Source organism: Podarcis bocagei (genome assembly GCF_964188305.1).
Source record: "Podarcis bocagei genome assembly, chromosome: 16".
Lineage (NCBI taxonomy): Eukaryota > Metazoa > Chordata > Lepidosauria > Squamata > Lacertidae > Podarcis > Podarcis bocagei.
Window position 1 is genome coordinate 38,555,106 of NC_138142.1, and position 20,623 is coordinate 38,575,728.

Consider the following 20,623-nt stretch of genomic DNA (forward strand, 5'->3'; position numbering starts at 1 on the left):
ACTGTTACGCATAATGAATAGGAGGAGGATTTTGATGCATGTTATTGTTAGATTTTTGACTGAATTATTTTTCTGTAGGTTATTCGACACCCCTGGATGAAAGTGTGATTATAAAGAATGGAAAATAAATAAAACCTCCAGTTTCCCTCCCCCTCTGCTTCCCCCTTGCCTCTTAGTGTAATCCCACTGCCCCACCCAAAAAAGCAGTGCCACCCACTTTGAGAACTGCTGCTCTAAGACTTTAGTAAGTAGGCATAAGACTGTAGTCTTAATGACTAGTTTTTGCATAACCTAAAAATTAAAATCAATGCTTTAACTAAACACCTCGACTGATAGCATTGATAGCTAAGGTGAGACATCGACTGATTGGTGAGACATCAACATCAACAATCAGTCGAAGGCCTTGAATCTGAACTATATATAATTTTGTCTGCTCTGGATCTCCTGACACCCAGCTGCCTGGATTTCTAGTATTGAGCGAGAGGGAGGGGTTCACAGTTTCTTCTTGCCTCCCTTCCTACCCCACCCTGGCCTCAGCACAGTGGCATGCTTTTTCCATGGCCCACGCACTTTCGGGTGTGCCAAAAAGGAGTACCTGGCAACCTCCACCTGCGTTGATACAGCCTTTGGCGCGTCTGCCAGGAATCTCATGTGACAAAGTGACACATGATCTTCTCCAAGTCCTGGAACCTCATGTGACACACCCAGACCATCTCCCCTCCAACTCCTGAGCCTGGATTTCGATGAAGCCTCTCTTCACCTCTTTGATGCCTTTGTTAAGCACCTTATTCCTTCCACCAACAGCTGTGTCTACAGCTGCAGTAGCTGGTTAGGACTGGTGCAGCCAGTTAAATCCCCTTGGCAGATTTTTTCCCTATTACCCCAAATTCAACCCTCACAACCACAGTTGTAAAAAGAAACTCCAATGTGCCCAGAAAATGCATGTGAAATGTTAAGTATGTAACATAACTGCAGCAAACAGTTAATATTTTATACATGACATGTCAAGGTCAGTAAAAGGTAACAGTATCTCAGTACCAATCAGAGAAGATTGTTTTTATTTAAGGAAGAAGACGTTCATCAAGGTTTCTTTTACTTCCTTCCTTCAATCTTGCCCTTTGATGACCAAACACCTAATGTCTTTGTGGACTGGAAACCTGTTTTTCTCATCAAAACAAAGAAGAATTCAAGGATCTCAAAAGGCCTGCCCTTTAGGCTACAGATATATAAAGAAAACAGTGCACCATGTCTTATTTTTGTATATGATTTTAATTATTACAGTTGCCCAAACAGAGGCCAAAACAGAAAACAGTTAACTTTCCTCCCCAAATTATGTTTCTTGGTGGGGAAAAGATACTGGAATTTCAATGCTAGACAGAGAAAATATTTGAAACAATTTTATGTAAAGAGAAAAGCATTCAATAAGCTATCCCCCATCCTTCATCCGCTTCTTTTGGCCAATGATGACTCAGAACAGAAGATGGTGACCCTTCAGCCAACAAACACATCTTCCTCAGGAGTCTCATGTTCTCTACTTTTGCTGCTGTGGCCACTGAGGGGTTTGCTTCGTCTGCTGTTGGCAAGGGGGTGGGATGACCACAGGAGGTATGCATGGAGGTGGGACGACCACGGGAGGTTGTTTGGGGCATTGAGCTGGGATGACCACGGGAGGAATGCATGGAGCTGGGATGACCACGGGAGGTTGTTGTTGGCAGCCTCTGTCCTCATGGCAGGAACTTCCACCCCTGTGGCAGGAGTCCTGTGGTTTGTTGTGGCAGGAGTCCTGTGGTTTGTTGTGGCATCCTCTATCGTTGCGGGAGCACATCTTGATATTGGTCAAATCTGGAGTCCTGTGAGAAATGAAGAGACAACCTTTCAGAGAAGGTCCAGTAGGAGCATACCTTCCGTATTCCTTCACTCTAAGCAGTGTACTATTTAGCAGCCTTTGTTTCCCGTGAGTGGCAGCTATCATGTTCTGTCTGTGTTACAAAATGAAATCCATTCCTAAATGGAGCACATATTGATGTCGGTCAGATCTGGAGTCCTATGGAGCAAAGGTCCAATGCAAATGTCTGTTTCTTAAGTCTTCACATTTTAAGTAGATTAGGGTGGCTTCTCAAACCTTCTAGACATTTTAGGCAAAGAACATTATTCAAGTGAACTAGAAAAAATATCTCACAAGAAGGTTCAACAAAAACACAGTTTGAAAAATATCCTCTAGCTGTTATAGACTCATCTTCCTGGATCAGTGGCTATACTATCTGAGGCTGGTGGAATTTGTAGTCTGAAACATCTAGAAGATACCACCTTGGCTACCCTTGGCTTAGGTTCACAACGTTCCCCTTTAAAGGGACTCAGAGTTGCACAGCTCCAAGGATGGACAAAGTGGTGCTTTCCGGAACATTGGACTACAACTCCCACCAGCCCCAGCTGGCGGCTCATCTAATGAACAGGAATGATGGGAGTTGTTGTCCATTGTCATCTGGGGGACACCAAGATGGCTTCCCTTGACATAAATCACCCCATCCATCAATTTCAGAAGATCAGTTCCAACCCCTGCCCTCCAATTCTATCCACAGAACAGGTAGAATCCCCAAACTTACTGAAAATGTAAACTGGAATCCTTAGAATAGGAATGATCACCGGAGTCTTGTCTGGATCCTTGAGGTGAGATACTTTTTATACAGTCCCTCACCTGCCTTCCGGAAATGAAATTCCTCTCTTGGGCAAGAGTGAGCCAAGCTGGACTTTCATGCGATGATTTGTATGTGTTACTGGATGGGCTCCACCCCAGGGAAAAGGTATCACCGGAACATAATGAGATTACTTTTGCAATGCAGCGTGCGACTCGTGACAAGTCAGGGTCTGATTCTGCACTGCGTAATGTAATTGCCCTTAGAATTCCTATGTATCAACAATCACACACATTGATCAATCTGGGGGGATAATGAAAGGTGTGGTCCAACAGAACAATCCTTTTCAGGGTCTTCTTACTGGATTCTTAAAAGTCATCTTTTGGAGAAGAATGGAGAATGGAGAATAGTCCCAAAGTAGAATTTGCAAATGTCACCCACTTCTGCCAAAAGCTTGTTCTCTCCCTCCCTCCCTCCCTCCCTCCCTCCCTCCCTCCCTCCCTCCCTCTCTCTTCCCCCATAGTCGATTGTAGGGAAATAAAGGAATGATCATCATACATTGAAAGCTCATCCAACACGTTTTTAAAGCTAGGGTTGCCATATTTCAAGAAGTGAAAATTCAGACACAAACAAATTGTTGACCTTTTTTCAGGGGCGGGGAGCCAAATCCTGCTAATGGCAGTCCTATTAAAGCACATGTCTTTCCCCAAAGAATCAAAGGAACTGAATTTCCCCCCTCACTGAGCTACAATTCCCAACATTCTTATCAAATGTGAATGTAGCTTTAGTGGGACGCAACCCTGTAAATTAAAGAACTCGTGCTTGAACATACAATTGTAGAGTTGGAATGGACCTGGGGGGTCATCTAGTCCAACCCCCTACAACGCAGGAATCTCACAGCCATCCCTGGATGGACTTGAACCACCAACCTTCTCGTTAATAGCCAGACACACTGACCTATCAGTCTGAGAGCCTTTCTGTACAAAGGTCCAGGTTCCCTGCGAAGACGGATTGATTGTTAAACCACTCTGTTAATAGTAGCTCTGTGAGGGGAATAGGAGTCTCCTAACAACTCTCAGCACCTTGAACAAACCACAGTTCCCAGAATTCTTTGGGGGAAAGCCATGGCTGTTTAAAATGGCAATATATTGCTCTAAATGTACAAGGGGCTGCCCCCCCCCCGGCTCTTATTGCTCATTAAGTACTCTCAATTATTTATTACATTTCTTAACTGCCCATCATCCCAATGGCATCATAGTGTGTTGCTACACAACATACTGTGTAAGTTAAAATACAACATTTCAGCATATACACCAGCGGTAGTCAACCTATTTATACCTACCGCCCACTAATGCATCTTTCTTGATGGTAAAATTTCCTTACTGCCCCCAGTGCTTGGTGGAAGGAGGATTCAGCTTGTGCCATAGAACCCCCTACTGCCCACCAAGAATCCTGAAACCTCCACTAGTAGGAGGTAGGGGCCAGGTTGACAATCCCTGATATAAACAATAAAGCAGAGATAAAAATGGTAAGTTAAATCCCTTTGTTGACTCTTACACACAGTCTCTCCGCACTGCTGTACCTTCAGAGCTGCTTAATTCTGATAGCAGGAGGGTCCATATTCCATGATTTTAGGATTTCCTGGACCATCAAAGACTCTAGCACCCATGCTTTAGATTTAGGCCTGTGGGCCTGCTAGGGGTTGTAGCCAAATGGTTAATCACACATAGTTCTAAAATGGAAGGTGTGTGGAAACGTTGGATAGAATCACCTTCCCCATGATGTGTCTTAAAGGCATCCAGAAAGACATTGTTCAAAAGGGCTGTCCTACTGGACGCTGCCATTCTTTCTCCCAAAAGTTGCCCAATGTTTGTTGATCTGCAGGTTTCCAACAAAGGCAATTAATTACGTTACACAGCACAGAATCAGCCCCAGAACATGGTCAGGTGCCTGCAGTATTACAAAAGTGATCCCATTATTTCCTGGTGACACTTTTCCAAAGGGTGGGGCCCACCCATCGAAGAGTTGCTCATGGCTTGAAGGATGATATTGCTCACACTTGCTCAAGAGAGGGATTTCATTCCCAGAAGTAAGGCAAGGGGACCGTATAAAAGGTCTCACCCTCCAAGGATCCAGACATACACTTCTGATCTTCGCTACTGCAGCTTTTCCAGTTGGCATTTGAGGTAAGTCTGGAGATAACACCTGCACTATTGATTGTATTTGTGGGAGGTTTGAACATTGATTATTCAAGATGCATGGGGATAACCTAGTTTCCAGATTAGGTCTCTTTGGGTTGCATCTAAATGCATTTGACTTAGAATAGACACAATGAAATGAACGAACCTTTATTAGCCATATCTATTGACTTCACTGGCTCTACATTGAGAAGGATTGGCATTGGGTACAAATATTTGAAAACCAACAAACTGTAGGCATTGGTGAACTAAGGAATCAAAAGAATCTTTGACTAAGTTAGAGCTGAGTTATCATAAAGAGAATGCATCTAGCCAACCGTTGGAGTGACACACACAGGGACATATGAAGAGTCACAGCTCGGTGGTAGAACATCTGCTTTGCCTGCAGAAGTTCCCACACTCAACTCCCAGCATCTCTTTTTTAATAATAATTTTTATTAATTTTAATACAAATCCAATAAAAGCTGCATTGTCACAATACCAAACTACAATCCAATTGAAAACAGAGCCAATGATTCAAAAACTGAATTAAACAATTTGAGCAGCTCAAGGTAAATTCCCAGCAACTCAAGGTACAGATGAAATGGCCTCCTGTCTGAAACTAGCCCTGAAAGAACTAGGGTTCAAGGTATATGTTCTTCCTTAAAGATATTAGGGAGCATTGTCAACTAAGACAGGAGTTTCTTTAGTCTGGATTACTTGCTTTGCAGGATGAGTACAATGATACAAACCTGGGGTACGTTGGGTGAGCCCCACACAGTTAAAATGTTGATTTATTTACTTAACATTTGTATCCCACCACTTTTCCTCCAAGGAGCTCAAGGTGGTGTGCGTATTTCTGCTCCCCGTCTTATCTTCACAACCACTCTGTAGGCTGAGAGTGTGGGACTCCATAGGTGAGCAGGTATTCAAATCTGAGTCTCCCAGGTCCTAGTCCAGCACTCTAACCACTATACCACACCAGCTCCATTTAGGAATGGGTATCATTTTCTAACATAGACAGAACATTATAGATGCCTCCTACAGGAAGGGAAGGTCACTATAATGTGAGCTGCTCTGAGTGGAAGAATAAGAAAGGTATGTTTCTGCTGGACCTTCTCTGAAAGGCTGTTTCTTCATTTCCCACAGGACTCCAGATTTGACTGATATCAAGATGTGCTCCCGCAACGACAGAGGATGCCACAACAAACCACAGGACTCCTGCCACAACAAACCACAGGACTCCTGCCACAACAAACCACAGGACTCCTGCCACAGGGGTGGAAGTTCCTGCCATGAGGACAGAGGCTGCCAACAACAACCTCCCGTGGTCATCCCAGCTCCATGCATTCCTCCTGTGGTCATCCCAGCCCAGTGCCCCAAACAACCTCCCATGGTCGTCCCACCTCCATGCATCCCTCCTGTGGTCATCCCACCCTCTTGCCAACAGCAGACGAAGCAAACCCCTCAGTGGCCACACCAGCAGAAGTAGAGAACATGAGACTCCTGAGGAAGATGTGTTTGTTGGCTGAAGGGTCACCATCTTCTGTTCTGAGTCATCATTGGCTAAAAGAAGCGGATGAAGGATGAGGGATAGCTTATTGAATGCTTTTCTCTCTACATAAAATTGTTTCAAATATTTTCTCTGTCTAGCACTGAAATTCCAGTGTCTTTTCTCCACCCAGAAACATAATTTGGGGAGGAAAGTTAACTGTTTTATGTTTTGGCCTCTGTTTGGGCAACAGTAATAATTAAAATCATATGCAAAAATAAGACACCATGCACTGTTTCTTTTGTATATTTGTGGCTTAATGAGCTAGCTTATTGATAACCTTGAACTCTTTTTTGTTTTAAAGAGAAAGTAATGTTTCCAGTCCATAAGGACTTTAAACAATGTGTTTAGTGGGTGAAAGGACAATATTAGCTTCTTAGCTGTGATTGGTTAAAAGAAAGAAAAATATTGATACACATCTTCCTCAAACAAAAATCACCTTTTCTCAATGGCACAGAAATACTCTGGCCTTTTACTCCCCTTAGTATGTAATGTGTAAAATATTAACGGTTTGCTACAGTTTTACAGGGTTACCCTCCAAGTGTTCCTATTTTCCAGCGACATCTCTGAAGCCATCCCAGTTTCTAATTTGATCCTGGAATGTCCACTTTTCCTTAGGATATCCCTATTTTCATTGGAGAAATGTTGGAGGGCATGGAGTTATTATCCCCTGAGCTATCTGAAGGCAATTCTGGAAATAACAACAACAACAACAACAACAACAACAACAACAACAACAACAACAACAACAATAATGTTTTCTTATGTTCTTATTATATGTTAAAACTGCCCCCCAGAGTAGCTGGGGCAACCCAGTAAGATGTGTGGGGTGTAAATAGCAAAGTTAGCATTATGGAATGGGACATCTCTATTTTTACCAGGGAAATGTTGGAGGGTATGAAAATCCAGACACAAACAAATTGTAGAACTTTTTTTATATATAAAAAAGTTTGTCGAGCTTTTTAAAGAAGATCCCCAAATGCACAAAACCCTCAATTTTTTGGTATTGTTGCCAAAAATCCAGGACAAACTGCTGCTTTTGGGAAATTCCACCAGGACATCACTTCCACCACTGAAATCCCACTAATGTCTGGGGAAACCCAGATATATGGCAAACCTACCCAAATGTGTTTTCTGGGCACACTGGTGTCCCTTTTCACATTTGTGCTTAAATCCAGCATCTCCATTACCTCAACATTTCATTTTATTTGTGCATTTGTGGCTTAAAGGGTTTTCCCAGGTGCAAAAATATATAAAAAAGGAGAATTCCCAGGATGTCAGGTGTAGGGTTGACATGCATCCTCTTTTTTGAGGACACTTCCTCTTTCTCAGGTGTAAAATTTGAGACAAATTGCATTTATTTGCTTTGAATGGCTGTTATAGCATCCTCTTTTTTGCACTTCAAAATATGGCAAACCCTAGGTCTGGGGCATGTACTCTTTGGTGAGAGAAACTCAGGGGGAATTTACCGGTAAAATCACAAAATAGGAAACAAAGTAAAATGTGGGCCTATAGGCTGTTGCCATGAGAGAGGCAAATGTCTCAAACTTCAGTCCAAGTGACCCCCAAAATTGCAAACTTTCAGTTCATCAACAAGTGAAAAATTTGCTAGTTCCAGATTCTCAATAATAGCTAGGAACTGTGTCACACGACGGTTGCAGTCTTTCTTGGACTCAAGCTTTATTCTGAATAGTCGCTGAAAACACTTAATTGTAAATCCAAAGGCTTCCTGTAAACTGTCAATCATCTGAGCAGCTGTCTCACAATTGTTGGTTTGAAGTAGCTGAGAGTCTGAAAGTCTATCCATAATAGCAGTTGAGTCATCCTGCTGCTCCCATTTGCATATTAATGCTTCATCATCACTAGGCTGTTCCTGTCTGGTGCAAGAAATGACTCCATTGGCTAAAGTTACTGTCTGTGAGTCTATGCAGTCTGGGGCTATGAGCAGCGATGGAATTTTGAATATCCATTGTAAAAATAATTTTGAAATGCCAAAAAGGATCAAAGTTATAGCAGGAAAAATACCTCAGAAATCGCCAACAGAAGAAAAAAAAATTGCCTGGCTGCATGGGAAGGAGGAAGGATAATTCTTCCTATAACTCAGAATAAGAGAACAAAAGGGCTTTGTTTGGGAGAGACTAAAATTCAGGCTTTAAAAAAATCATTTAAAAACTCTTTGGTACATGAAGAGAATTTTCCTACATGCAACAGCCACTGCTAGGTTATTGGTTGCTAAAAACTGCGAATCAGAAGAAGTACCATCAGTGGCAGATTGTCAACATATTGTTTTTGAAATGATTGAATTAGCAAAAATGACGGCAACAATTAGAATGCAATCTAACCAAAATCTCAAACAGGAATGGAAGTGTGTAGATGAATACATGGTTAAAAGATGGCTGAAAGAAGTGGGGTGCCACAGATATGCCAATGGCCTTTAGTCAATCAGCAGCATGGCAAGGTTGGGGGTATTTATTTGGCAGTGTGACGTAGGGACCTTCTTTTGCTTTGCGCTTCCAAACACCCGCCCACCCACCCGTTAATTAGGTCGCGTTTGGCCTTGTTTTGGACTTCAGTTGGAAACCTGTTTTGGAATGGGGGCCGGGTAGGAATTTTTTCCAATGTGGCCACTTGGTTTTTGCCTACCTCTTAGCAAACTACAAGAAAGAAGATTCCACCTAAACATTAGGAAGAACTTCCTTACAGTAAGAGCTGTTTGACAGTGGAATTTGCTGCCAAGGAGTGTGGTGGAGTCTCCTTCTTTGGAGGTCTTTAAGCAGAGGCTTGACAACCATATGTCAGGAGTGCTCTGATGGTGTTTCCTGCTTGGCAGGGGGTTGGACTTGATGACCCTTGTGGTCTCTTCCAACTCTATGAGTCTAATCGTCACAACTTTGTAAGGTTTGGCGGTTAGGCATTGGTTTAGGGGAATGTGGGGAGGGGAGTTGCAGCCATCTCCTGCCCCTCCAATGAACAGGGTATTCCGTTAAAGGAATCCAGGAGTCTGGATCTCGTCCGAAGCCCAGAGAGGGGCTAGGGCCATTCCAGGACCCCTGGGAACCCCATGGGTGAGCACCAGTCTATATACATTGATGGCATTCCCCCTGCTGGTTGTTTACCCTTCCAGGCTTCCTGCAGGGTGGGGCAGGAGCCAGATATAGTTTGATACCAATGCCTACATCAATACCAGTCACATTTGTGTATTTTAATAAAGTTGAGGCCAAAATTTGCCCATTAACATTTAAACTGAATTCTGTCTCCACTGTTTCTTTATTTCCATGGGGGATGGGTTTTGGAGCTCGCAGCACAAGCTGTGCTACTATAAAGACTAAGGACTTAGAAGCAAATTATAGATAATATTGTAGAGATTAAGACTTAAACTATATTTCAACTGCTGCCATAACTGTATGGTTTATCGTTATATTGACTGTTAATTCAAACTTCATTTTACAGTGGTGCCCCGCAAGACGAATGCCTCGCAAGACGGAAAACTCGCTAGACGAAAGAGTTTTCCGTTTTGGAGGTGCTTCGCAAAACGAATTTCCTATGGGCTTGCTTTGCAAGACGACAATGTCTTGCGAGTTCCTGCTGGTTTTTTTTTCCTTCCCCCCCTTTTTCTAAGCCGCTAAGCCGCTTATCAGCTGATCTGATCAGCAGATAAGCCACTAAAAGCCGCTAATAGCGCTAATCCGCTAATCCGTCAATGGGCTTGCTTCGCAAGACGTAAAAACCGCTAGACGAAGAGAATCACAGAACGGATTCTTTTTGTCTTGCGAGGCACCAATTGTATTGTGTTTCTGATTTGTTTGGTACTGTATGTGAGTCTGGTCTGGGACAGTAATAAATTCAGTTCAATTCAATTCAATGCATTGCTTGCTGTTTTAGGATGTTGTTGTTTAGTTGTTTAGTCGTGTCTGACTCTTTGTGACCCCCTGGACCAGAGCACGCCAGGCACTCCTGTCTTCCACTTCCTCCTGCAGTTTGGTCAAACTCATGCTGGTAGCTTCGAGAACACTATCCAACCATCTCATCCTCTGTCGTCCCCTTCTCCTTGTGCCCTCCATCTTTCCCAGCATCAGGGTCTTTTCCAGGGAGTCTTCTCTTCTCATGAGTTGGCCAAAGTATTGGAGCCTCAGCTTCACGATCTGTCCTTCCAGTGAGCACTCAGGGCTGTTTTAGAATAAAATCATTAATTTTCTCACTCATTTTCAGTATTTTCTATTGCTTCTGAAACTCGTTTTAAGAGAGCCACCTTGCCTTTGGCAAGACAACTTCTTAGCTGCCTTTAACCAAAAAGAAAGAAAGAAAATCTTATTGCGCATCTTCTTCCTCAGACAAAAATCATCTTCTCTGATTGGCAATGAAATACTGCTGCCTTGTAAAGCAATGTGTGAAATAATAACTGCTTGCTGCAGTTCTATTATATACAGTACTTACATTTCAGTTGTGCTATCTGGACACACTGGTTTCCTTTTTACACTTGTGGTTATTTTGTGTATTTATTGAATTTATATACAGTGGTACCTCAGGTTACATATGCTTCATGTTACATACGCTTCAGGTTAAAGACTCTGCTAACCCAGAAATAGTGCTTCAGGTTAAGAACTTTGTTTCAGGATGAGAACAGAAATTGTGCTCCTGCGGTGCTGCTGCAGCAGCAGGAGGCCCCATTAGCTAAAGTGGTGCTTCAGGTTAAGAACAGTTTCAGGTTAAGAACAGACCTCTGGAACGAATTAAGTACTTAACCTGAGGTACCACTGTACCACACTACACCCGGGGGTCTCAGCACGGTTCACAGAATAAAATCAAGATATAAAACCACAAAATGCATAATAAAAATAAAAGCAACTCCCAATAGCCCCCCCCCAGACACATTTTAAAAGGGCATAGGATGTTGGGTTAAACCCAGCACCTCCAGTTTCACCTCAACATTCTCTCTGCATGAAAATGAACTGAGGTCTCCTCAACCAATAATATCTTGTAAGGATTATGTCATGCCTCTACCTGTATTTCCTGTTATACCTGTGAAGGGAATGAATGATGATTCTCTTCGTTGTATTCCAATATCCTCCTTGCTGCTGCAAGGGATTTGGGGAGACATAAACAAAACAGAATTTGCATTGGCAGGAAATATGATTTTATCGTTAGAGATTGCACAGGACTACTTCTGCTGCTGCTGCTGAGTGTATGTGGATTCCAATGCTAATGGACTTCATTGTCCATCTATTGCAGGATGGAGGAGATGCGGCTCAGTGATAAAGAGATGGCTTCACAATGGCTTGATTAAACATCACTTAAACAGTGTTTAAAGGAGGTTGGGTGGCATTTCAGATGTTTAGATGCTTACAGACGCTCTGCATGTTTTAGATGATTTCCTGCCCTAGAACCTCCAGGTCTCAGTAATTTATAAATTATTGTGGAAAGAATTAAGAATAGGTGTATTGGAAATTTGAGTTCATAGCAAGAATTATAGTAACAAAATGCATAATTAGAAAGACTTTAGAAAACCATCAGTCGAGGTTGAAGGAAGTCTTAGGCTGTGATAGCCAAAAATTTCGAAATGATGTTTAAAAGGATGTTGTGCTGGAAAATATGTGTAAAAACTAATAAATTATCATTATTATTATTATTATTATTATTATTATTATTATTATTATTATTATTATTATTTAAAAAAGGAATCTCCAGGTCTCCATAAATTTCTGTCTGAAATCCTGGGTAAGGGCTGCCGGTCAGTCTGTACAGTCCTGAACTAGATGGATCAATTGGTCTGAGTGTGGGGAGATATAGTATCTGTATAGTATTGTATCTGTATAGTATAGTATCTTTAAAGTACATGACTTTCCTTAAAGAAGAATGGAGACTGTAATTTGTTAAGGGTCCCCGGAATTGTACCTATGTGAGGCGGAAACTAGGTAGAAGGCAGTTTCCTATTTTCCTTCATTACTTTCCCCATGCAAACTACTCGCACACAGTTCATGCACTGACTTGTGAACTGGCATGAAATGCAAGGCGTTTTCCCTGGGCAAAATTAACCCACAAGCGTATCACACTCTGAATGCCCTCAGTTGGGATTCAGGTTCTCTGTGAGATGATCCCCAGTGAAGAAGCTTCTGTTAATGCAAAAGGAATTACACTGCATTCTTAGAATTCCACTGCATTTGCCACATAAACACCAGCAAGAAGACATTTCAGGAGATCTTAATGGCGCTATGCTCTTTTTGTAGTTTTAAGAACAGCAGCTGCATTGGCTCCCAGCTTGTTTCCAGGTCCAACTCAAAGAGCTCACATTCTTGTTTAAAGCCACAAATGACTTAGGCCCCAGAAAGACCACCCCCTTCCATAGAAACAGTCTCAGGTGTTCAGATCAGCAGAGGAGGGCCTGTTGTGGTAGCTCTACCACCCTCAGAAGTTGGGGATGTGTAACCCAGGAAAGGGCATTCTCTGTGGCAGCCTTTAAGTTGTGGAATTCCTTTCCCACAGAGGTGCCCCTGGTGCCTTCATTGTATGTTGTTGTTGTTTAGTCGTTTAGTCGTGTCCGACTCTTCGTGACCCCCTGGACCAGAGCACGCCAGGCACTTCTGTCCTCCACTGCCTCCCGCAGTTTGATCAAACTCATGCTGGTAGCTTCAAGAACACCATCCAACCATCTCATCCTCTGTCGTCCCCTTCTCCTTGTGCCCTCCATCTTTCCCAACATCAGGGTCTTTTCCAGGGAGTCTTCTCTTCTCATGAGGTGGCCAAAGTATTGGAGCCTCAGCTTCACAATATGTCCTTCCAGTGAGCACTCAGGGCTGATTTCCTTAAGAATGGATAGGTTTGATCTTCTTGCAGTCCATGGGACTCCCAAGAGTCTCCTTCAGCACCATAATTCAAAAGCATCAATTCTTTGGCGATCAGCCTTCTTTATGGTCCAGCTCTCACTTCCATCTTCATTGTATAGTTTTCATCATATGCTGAAGAAACACTTCTTGACTATGGCCATTCTCACTTGATATGTAGTGTCAAAAAGCATCCCAGTCGGCAAGTGGTGAGAGAATCCCATAGGTCTAGCTGCTTAGCTAGGTTCAGTTTCCTTGGAATGAAATTCAGTGGCGACTGGGGTGTTTACACATGTTCATAACTGGAGCATAGGATGGAGGGGCTCATAACATTAACACCCCACAAAAGCTTGCTTCACATTACAGTGGTACCTCGGGTTACATACGCTTCAGGTTAAAGATGCTTCAGGTTACAGACTCCGCTAACCCAGAAATAGTGCCTCGGGTTAAGAAATTTGCTTCAGGATGAGAACAGAAATCGTGCTCCGGCGGCACGGCAGCAGCAGGAGGCCCCATTAGCTAAAGTGGTGCTTCAGGTTAAGAACAGTTTCAGGTTAAGAACGGACCTCCAGAATAAATTAAGTATTTAACCTGAGGTACCACTGTAGTTGTAGCTTTGGATCAAGCATCTCTCTGTGCCTCCAGCTTCCAACCTGCTTTCAGTTCAGCTAAGCACACTCTCTCTGACCATTGTTCTCCTATGGATGCTTGTTTTAGACTAATGTTATTTTCACTTTTTGACAGTCTTAAATTACTATTAATTTTTTTGGGGGGGGTATTGATGATTTTATCACTTTATCTTTTCCGTAAAATGCCTTGTTTGTTTTTTACCATCAAGTGTTGTATAAAGATTATGAAATTAATTAATCAATTAATAAGGATCTGGCCAATGCCACACCATGCACTTAAACCATTATGGTTAAGAGCGGTGGACTCGTAATCTGGTGAACCGGGTTCGCTTCTCCGCTCCTCCACATGCAGCTGCTGAGTGACCTTGGGCCAGTCACACTTCTCTGAAGTCTCTCAGCCCCACTCACCTCACAGAGTGTTTATTGTGGGGGAGGAAGGGAAAGGAGAATGTTAGCCGCTTTGAGACTTCTTCTTCTTCTTCTTCTTCTTCTTCTTCTTCTTCTTCTTCTTCTTCTTCTTCTTCTTCTTCAAAAGTTGAAACTCTCCCCCCGTCACCACCCATCGCCACCGACTGAGGGAATCCTGGCAAGTTTCTTTTCCTCCATGGGGGGGGGGGAAGGCATGAATGGGAAAGTCAGAGAGCTCTTGAGTGATTGATAGCCTGTCCCCACACACCCTAATCACTGTGCTGTTGCCAGGAAGAATGAGTCTTGATCCTGGTGTAGAAGGGGAGGACAGCCCACCTTGCAACGTGGACAGAACACCCAGGAACTCCTGGCAAGGAGCCATTAACTGCACGAGGACAACACTCTGTGTGTCCACAGAGATAGGCACTGTGGTCCATTCAGGGTGATGAGAGTTATCAGAAGGATACCCTCTTCCCCTTCCAGTGTTACAGTTCCTAGGTTTCTCTGAGAAGATAGATCCATTGTTCAACTATTCTGAAAATTGTTGCTGTTTAAGAGGACTCGTGATCTCAGCTCCCTTAAGAAACTACATCTCCCAAGATACTTTGAGGGAAGCACTAGGGCCTCCACTCCCTACACTTGTGCTGCTCACCAACCCCAGCTACCCATCATTCCAAAGGCATTGTGGGGTCTCGCTTCAGAAACAAAAAGCTGAAATACACATTTTGATATATGTGCAATGAAGCAGAAATAAAAACAATGGCTAAAAACACTTTGTTGACTCTTACACCCAGAACCCACTGCTGTATTGTCACAGCAACCGAACTCTCCTGTAAGTGTTAGTGTTCTTTCGTGTCAGATGTGTCCCTATTCCGGGAATTGAGGGGCTCCTGTACCATCATAGACTCTAGTAGCATATCCTCCAACATTTCTCCAATGAAAATAGGGACATCCCAAGGAAAAGCAGGACATTCAAATCAGAAACTGGAATGGCTTCTGGAAATCCAGGAATGCCCCTAGAAAATAGGGACACTTGGAGGGTCTGTAGCAGGTTGCAGGTGCCCCCTAGACTTAGGCCTGTGGGTTTACTAGCTGTTTTAGCAAACTGCATTAATCAGACATAGTTCTAAGGCATAAAGTGTGTGGAAACATTGAAAGAAACAATCATCTCCATGATGTGTCTTCTAAACATACAGTAAAACATCACCCAAAGTGATTGCCCTACCGGATATTGCCTTTCTTTATCAGTGACTGTTATCTTCCCCATGATCTGTCTTCAAATAATCCAGGAAGACGTCCTGTGATAGGTTTCTCCTGCCAGGCATTGTATTTCTTTATCCCAAAAGTTGCCCAATGTTTGTTGATCTGCAGGTTACCGAGAAAGGCAATTAATTAAGTTACACGGCACGGAATCACCCCCTGGAACGTGATCCGGCGCCTGCTGTATTGCATACATGATCCTATTATTTCCTGGTGACACTTTTCTAAGGGGTGGGGCCCATCCATCGAAGATTTGCTCATGGCTTGAAGGGCAATATTGCTCAAGAGGGGAAATTCATTTCCAGAAGTAAGGCAAGGGGACCGTATAAAAGGTCTCACCCTCCAAGGATCCAGACATAGACTTCGGATCTTCACTACTGCAGTTTTTCCAGTTGGCATTTGGGGTAAGTCTGGAGATACCACCCGCTCTATTGATTGTATTTGTGGGAGGTCTGAACTTTGAATATTCAAAATGTATGGGGATAACCTTGTTTCCAGATTAGGTGTCCTTGGGTTGCATCTAACTACATTCTACTTAGAATAGACACAATGAAATGAATGAACCTTTGTTAGCCATGTCTATTGTCTCCAGTGGGTATCCTCTGCGTAAAACTAGCATGGGCTTTGAAAACTATCTCTGGGCAGAGATTTTAAGTGAAATGTGCTAGCAAGTAATTGACAGATTATAGGCATTCGTGAATGAAGGAGTCAAGAGAATCTCTGGCAATGTTCTTAACTTGGTAGCAGAGCATCTACTTTGCATACAAAAGATCCTAGTTTCAGCTCCTGACATCTCCAGGTAGGGCTGAAATCACCCCCTGGAAAGCCACTGGCAATCACTGTGTAGACAATGTAGAAATGGCTCAGTGATCAATGATCTGACTCAGCATGTGGCCACTTCCTACGTTCATGTATAGGCTAGTCTTGAAGGCACTAGAGTCCAAGGCATATTTTCTCCCTTAAAGAGGTTAGGGAGCAGGAGCTCCTTTAGTCTGGATCACTTGCTTTGCCAGATGAGCATACTGTATGTTTAGTCAAGGAGCAATAAAGAGGGTGATGGTTTCCTCCATTCTGAACCTCAATATAGGTACACGTTGGCCTCAGCTACTAGGAGCACAGAAAGCTGCCTTATGCTGAGTCACGTACCACTGACTAGTCTAGATTAGAATTGTTAGCATTGATTGGCAGTGGTTTTCCAGGGATTAGAAAGGGGATAATCCCAAGTCTACCAGGAGATGCTAGATTGACTAATGGTTTGATTCAGAAAAAGGAAGCTTTATATATTCCTGTTTTACAAAATTAGATATCCAGTGTACATTGGGTGTACACTGGGTGAGACCCACAACAGTTAAAATATTTACTTATGTACTTATGTACTTGAATCGCGTCATCATTCCTTCAAGAAGCTCAAGATACGCAGTTTTCCTCCTATACATTTTATCTTCACAACTCTGTGCAGTAGGTTGGCCTGAGAGGACTTGACTGGCTCAAGGTCACCCAGTAAGATTGGTGGCTGGGTAGGGATTTAAACTCAAGTCTCCTAGATCTTAGTCTGGTGCTCTAACCACTAAGCCACACTGGCTCCATTTAGAAATCTATTTCAGCTTCTAACACAAACAGAACATTATAGATGCCTCCTACAGGGAGGGAAGGCCACCATATTGTGAGCTGCTTTGAGTGGAAGACTAAGAAAGATATGCTTGTGCTTGACCTTCGTTGAAAGGCTATTTCTTCATTTCTCACAGGACCCCAAATTTGACCAATATCAAGATGTGCTCCCGCAGAGATAGAGGATGCTGCAACAAACCACAGGACTCCTGCCAACAGCAACCTCCTGTGGTCACCCCACCTCCATGCAACCCTCCTCAGGTTGTCCCACCACGGTGCCCAAAACAACCTCCCGTAGTCATCACACCTCCATGCATTCCTCCTGTGGTCATCCCACCCCCTTGCCAGCAGCAGACGAAGCAAACTCCCCAGTGGCCAGGCCAGCAGAAGTAAAGGAGACATGTCTCCCAAGGAAGGCCTATTTGGTGTCTGAAGGGTCAACATGTTCTCTTGAGTCGCCTCTGGCTGAAAGAAGCGGAACACCCTCCCCCCCGAACCTATTGCATGTCTTACTCCCTGCATAAAAATGTATCACATATTTTCTCCATCTGGAATGGAAATCCCAGCGTCTTTCATTCATCCTGAAATGTGATCTGAAAAAGAAATATATATATATATCCCTTTTCTGCTTTGGTCCCTATTTGGACAACAGTAATCAATAAAATCATATGCTAAGCTAAGACTGTATGCTGCAGTTCAATTATTCTTTAGACTGGTGTTCCTTTTTACATCTGGTGCACCTCAACATTTTCTTTGTGCATGCATTTGTGAGCTAAAGGGGAACCATTGGCACTCCAGATGTTGCTGAATGACAGATTCCATCAACCCCTTGCAGCATGGCCAGGAATGCTGGGGCATGTCATTCTGCAACATCTCAAGGGCCAACATTTCCCCAGACCTATGTTAGCATCTTGTAAAGGTAAAGGAACCCCTAACCATTAGGTCCAGTCGTGGCCAACTCTGGGGTTGCGGCACTCATCTCGCTTTATTGGCCAAGGGAGCCGGCGTACAGCTTCCTGGTCATGTGGCCAGCAGGACTAAGCTGCTTCTGGCAAACCAGAGCAGCACATGGAAATGCTGTTTACCTTCCCGCCAGAGCGGTACCTATTTATCTACTTGCACTTTGACGTGCTTTTGAACTGCTAGGTTGGCAGGAGCAGGGACCAAGCAAGGGGAGCTCACCTCGTTGTGGGGATTCAAACCGCCGACCTTCTGATCAGTAAGTCCTAGGCTCTGTGGTTTAGCCCACAGTTCCACCCGCACCCCTTAGCATCTTGAGGGAACCCTAAAAATGAGATAAAATCAAGTGTCTAGTCAATGTGGCTATGATTTGTATTTGAAGACCAGCAGACAGTGTCTGAAGACATCTCTGGGTGCCAGAGGAATGAGCAGAACCTCCTGGTATGTGGAGATGTGTGGAAATACAACTCTGTACAGGGGGAACAAGGGATTCCCTAACAACTCTCAGGAGCCTTAACAAACTTAAGTCCCCATGATTCTTTGACGGGAACCACGAGTGGTTAAAGTTGGATCACGATTGCTTTAAAGGTAAGATGCAGATGGGGTGAAAGCTAATCCACGGTGAAAAGAACATAAGAAGCCCCCTGCTGGATCAGGCCAATGGCCCATCTACTCCAGCATCCTGATGTTTGGGGTGAGCCTACAAGCAAGATATGGGTACCAGAGCATTCTGCCCAGCAAATTTCCAGCAAATGGCATTCAAAGGGCTACTGCCTTTGACAGTAGAGGCAGAGTCCATCCATAGTGGCTAGCTGCATAGGGTCACCATATTTCGAACAGTGAAAATCTGGACAGAAAATTTGTTGAGGTTTTTTTTTTGGGGGGGGAGTTGCTGAGCATTTTTTGGAGCTGTTTTTGAGCTATTTTAAGGGGAAATTGGCATTTCCAACATGAGCTGCCATATGTCCAGATTCTTCTGGACATTTGGCTGATTTCCACCCAGACACTGTTAAGGTATGACTCCGGACGTATGGCAACCCTAGAACTGAGAGCCTTGCTCCCCAAATTCAAGAGACAACCAGAACTAAACTCTTTTTACTCTTTTTACAAATAAAGGAGATCGAGCAAGGCAACCTGCCCACAAAATATCATGGTATCTGCACATTGGGACCAATACCTAAATTCGAAAAGCGTCTGTAACTGGAAATGAACTGAGGTGTCTCCTCATCCAATAATCTCTCATGAGGATGATGTCATGCTTCTATCTATCTTTTCTGTGAAGAACAGGAATGATGGCTCTCTTCGTGGTATGCCAATATCCTCCTTGGTGCTGCAATGGATTTGGAGAGACGGGAACAGAAATATTTACATTGGCATGCAATATGATTTTGTCGTTAGAGATTGCACTTCAGGCGCTGAGAAAGCCCTGTGTGTCTGTGGATTCCAGTGCTAATGGAGCTCATTATCCACATATTGCAGGGTGGAGGAGATGAGGCTGAGAGATGGGGAGATGGCTTTACACTGGCTTATGACAACCCTGTGATGTATTCTTCTCTAAACAGGGTTGCCTTCAGATATCTTCTAAAAGTCAGATGGTTGTTTGTCGTCAAGGAGACAAACAACCATCTGACTTTTAGAAGATATCTGAAGGCTGGGAGGATGTTCCACAGGGTGGGTGTGACCACCAAGAAGGCCCTCTGCCTGGTTCCCTGCAACCTCACTTCTCGCAGTGAGGGAACCAGCAGAAGACCCTCAGAGATGGACCTCAGTGTCCGGGCTGGACGATGTGGGTGGAGACGCTCCTTCAGGTATACTGGTCCGAGGCCATTTAGGACTTTAAAGGTTAGCACCAACACTTTGAATTGTGCTCGGGAACGTACTGGGAGCCAGTAGTGTGACTGGTTAGGTAGGCCAAAGAAGTCCTATAACAAGCAAGCCTCAAATTGCAGCTGCAAATCTCACAAAATTTAAATTGCCCTCCTAAGTTATATTCTCAGTCCAAATAAAGCACACAGTTGCAAGCAGAAGCCTCGTGCTCTCTCAATTTGCTGAAATGTTTGCATTTTAAGATACCTTTAAAAAAAAAATCAAAATTGTTATTTACAATAGAAAAATAGACTCCAGTCAGGCTACAACCAATAAACATTTAACAAAATGTACTGAGTATACAGGTGAGTAGCCGTGTTGGTCTGCCGTAGTTGAAACAAAATTAAAAAAAATCCTTCCAGTAGCACCTTAGAGACCAACTAAGTTTGTCATTGGTATGAGCTTTCGTGTGCCTGCACACTGTACTATGTTTGAGTTTGGGAAGGGGGGGCTTGTTACTGCAACCTGCTGTAGACCACCTTGAGGCAGGTAATGGATATAAACCTTCCAAATGAACAATTAAAAACTGCATTTGTATTTTATTGCATTTTCTCTCGAAGCTCAACACCTTTGATAGCTTCCAGCTGCAAAACTGTTTACAAATCTGCCAAATAAATTTTACTACATGATAAAAATGCAAGGCTGTCGTGCAACTCCAGTGTGAAGGCAGAACAGCAAGCAGACTGGTAAGCAAGGAAGTAGCAGTGGTGTC

General features: G+C 43.5%; 3 long non-coding RNA genes across 3 annotated transcripts; 2 read left to right on the top strand and 1 right to left on the bottom strand.

Annotated features, from left to right (window-relative positions):
* Positions 1-1,250: 1,250 nt before the first annotated feature.
* Positions 1,251-2,915, bottom strand: LOC308575301. The gene is made up of 2 exons (XR_014002745.1): positions 2,604-2,915; positions 1,251-1,850 (listed from the first exon to the last, which is right to left on the bottom strand). It is a non-coding gene; the product is annotated as an uncharacterized lncRNA (long non-coding RNA).
* A 1,092-nt stretch (positions 2,916-4,007) lies between these two features.
* Positions 4,008-6,583, top strand: LOC308575545. Its single transcript, XR_014002875.1, has 2 exons — positions 4,008-4,819; positions 5,960-6,583. It is a non-coding gene; the product is annotated as an uncharacterized lncRNA (long non-coding RNA).
* An 8,740-nt stretch (positions 6,584-15,323) lies between these two features.
* Positions 15,324-17,765, top strand: LOC308575298. The gene is made up of 2 exons (XR_014002741.1): positions 15,324-15,881; positions 17,223-17,765. It is a non-coding gene; the product is annotated as an uncharacterized lncRNA (long non-coding RNA).
* Positions 17,766-20,623: the final 2,858 nt, after the last annotated feature.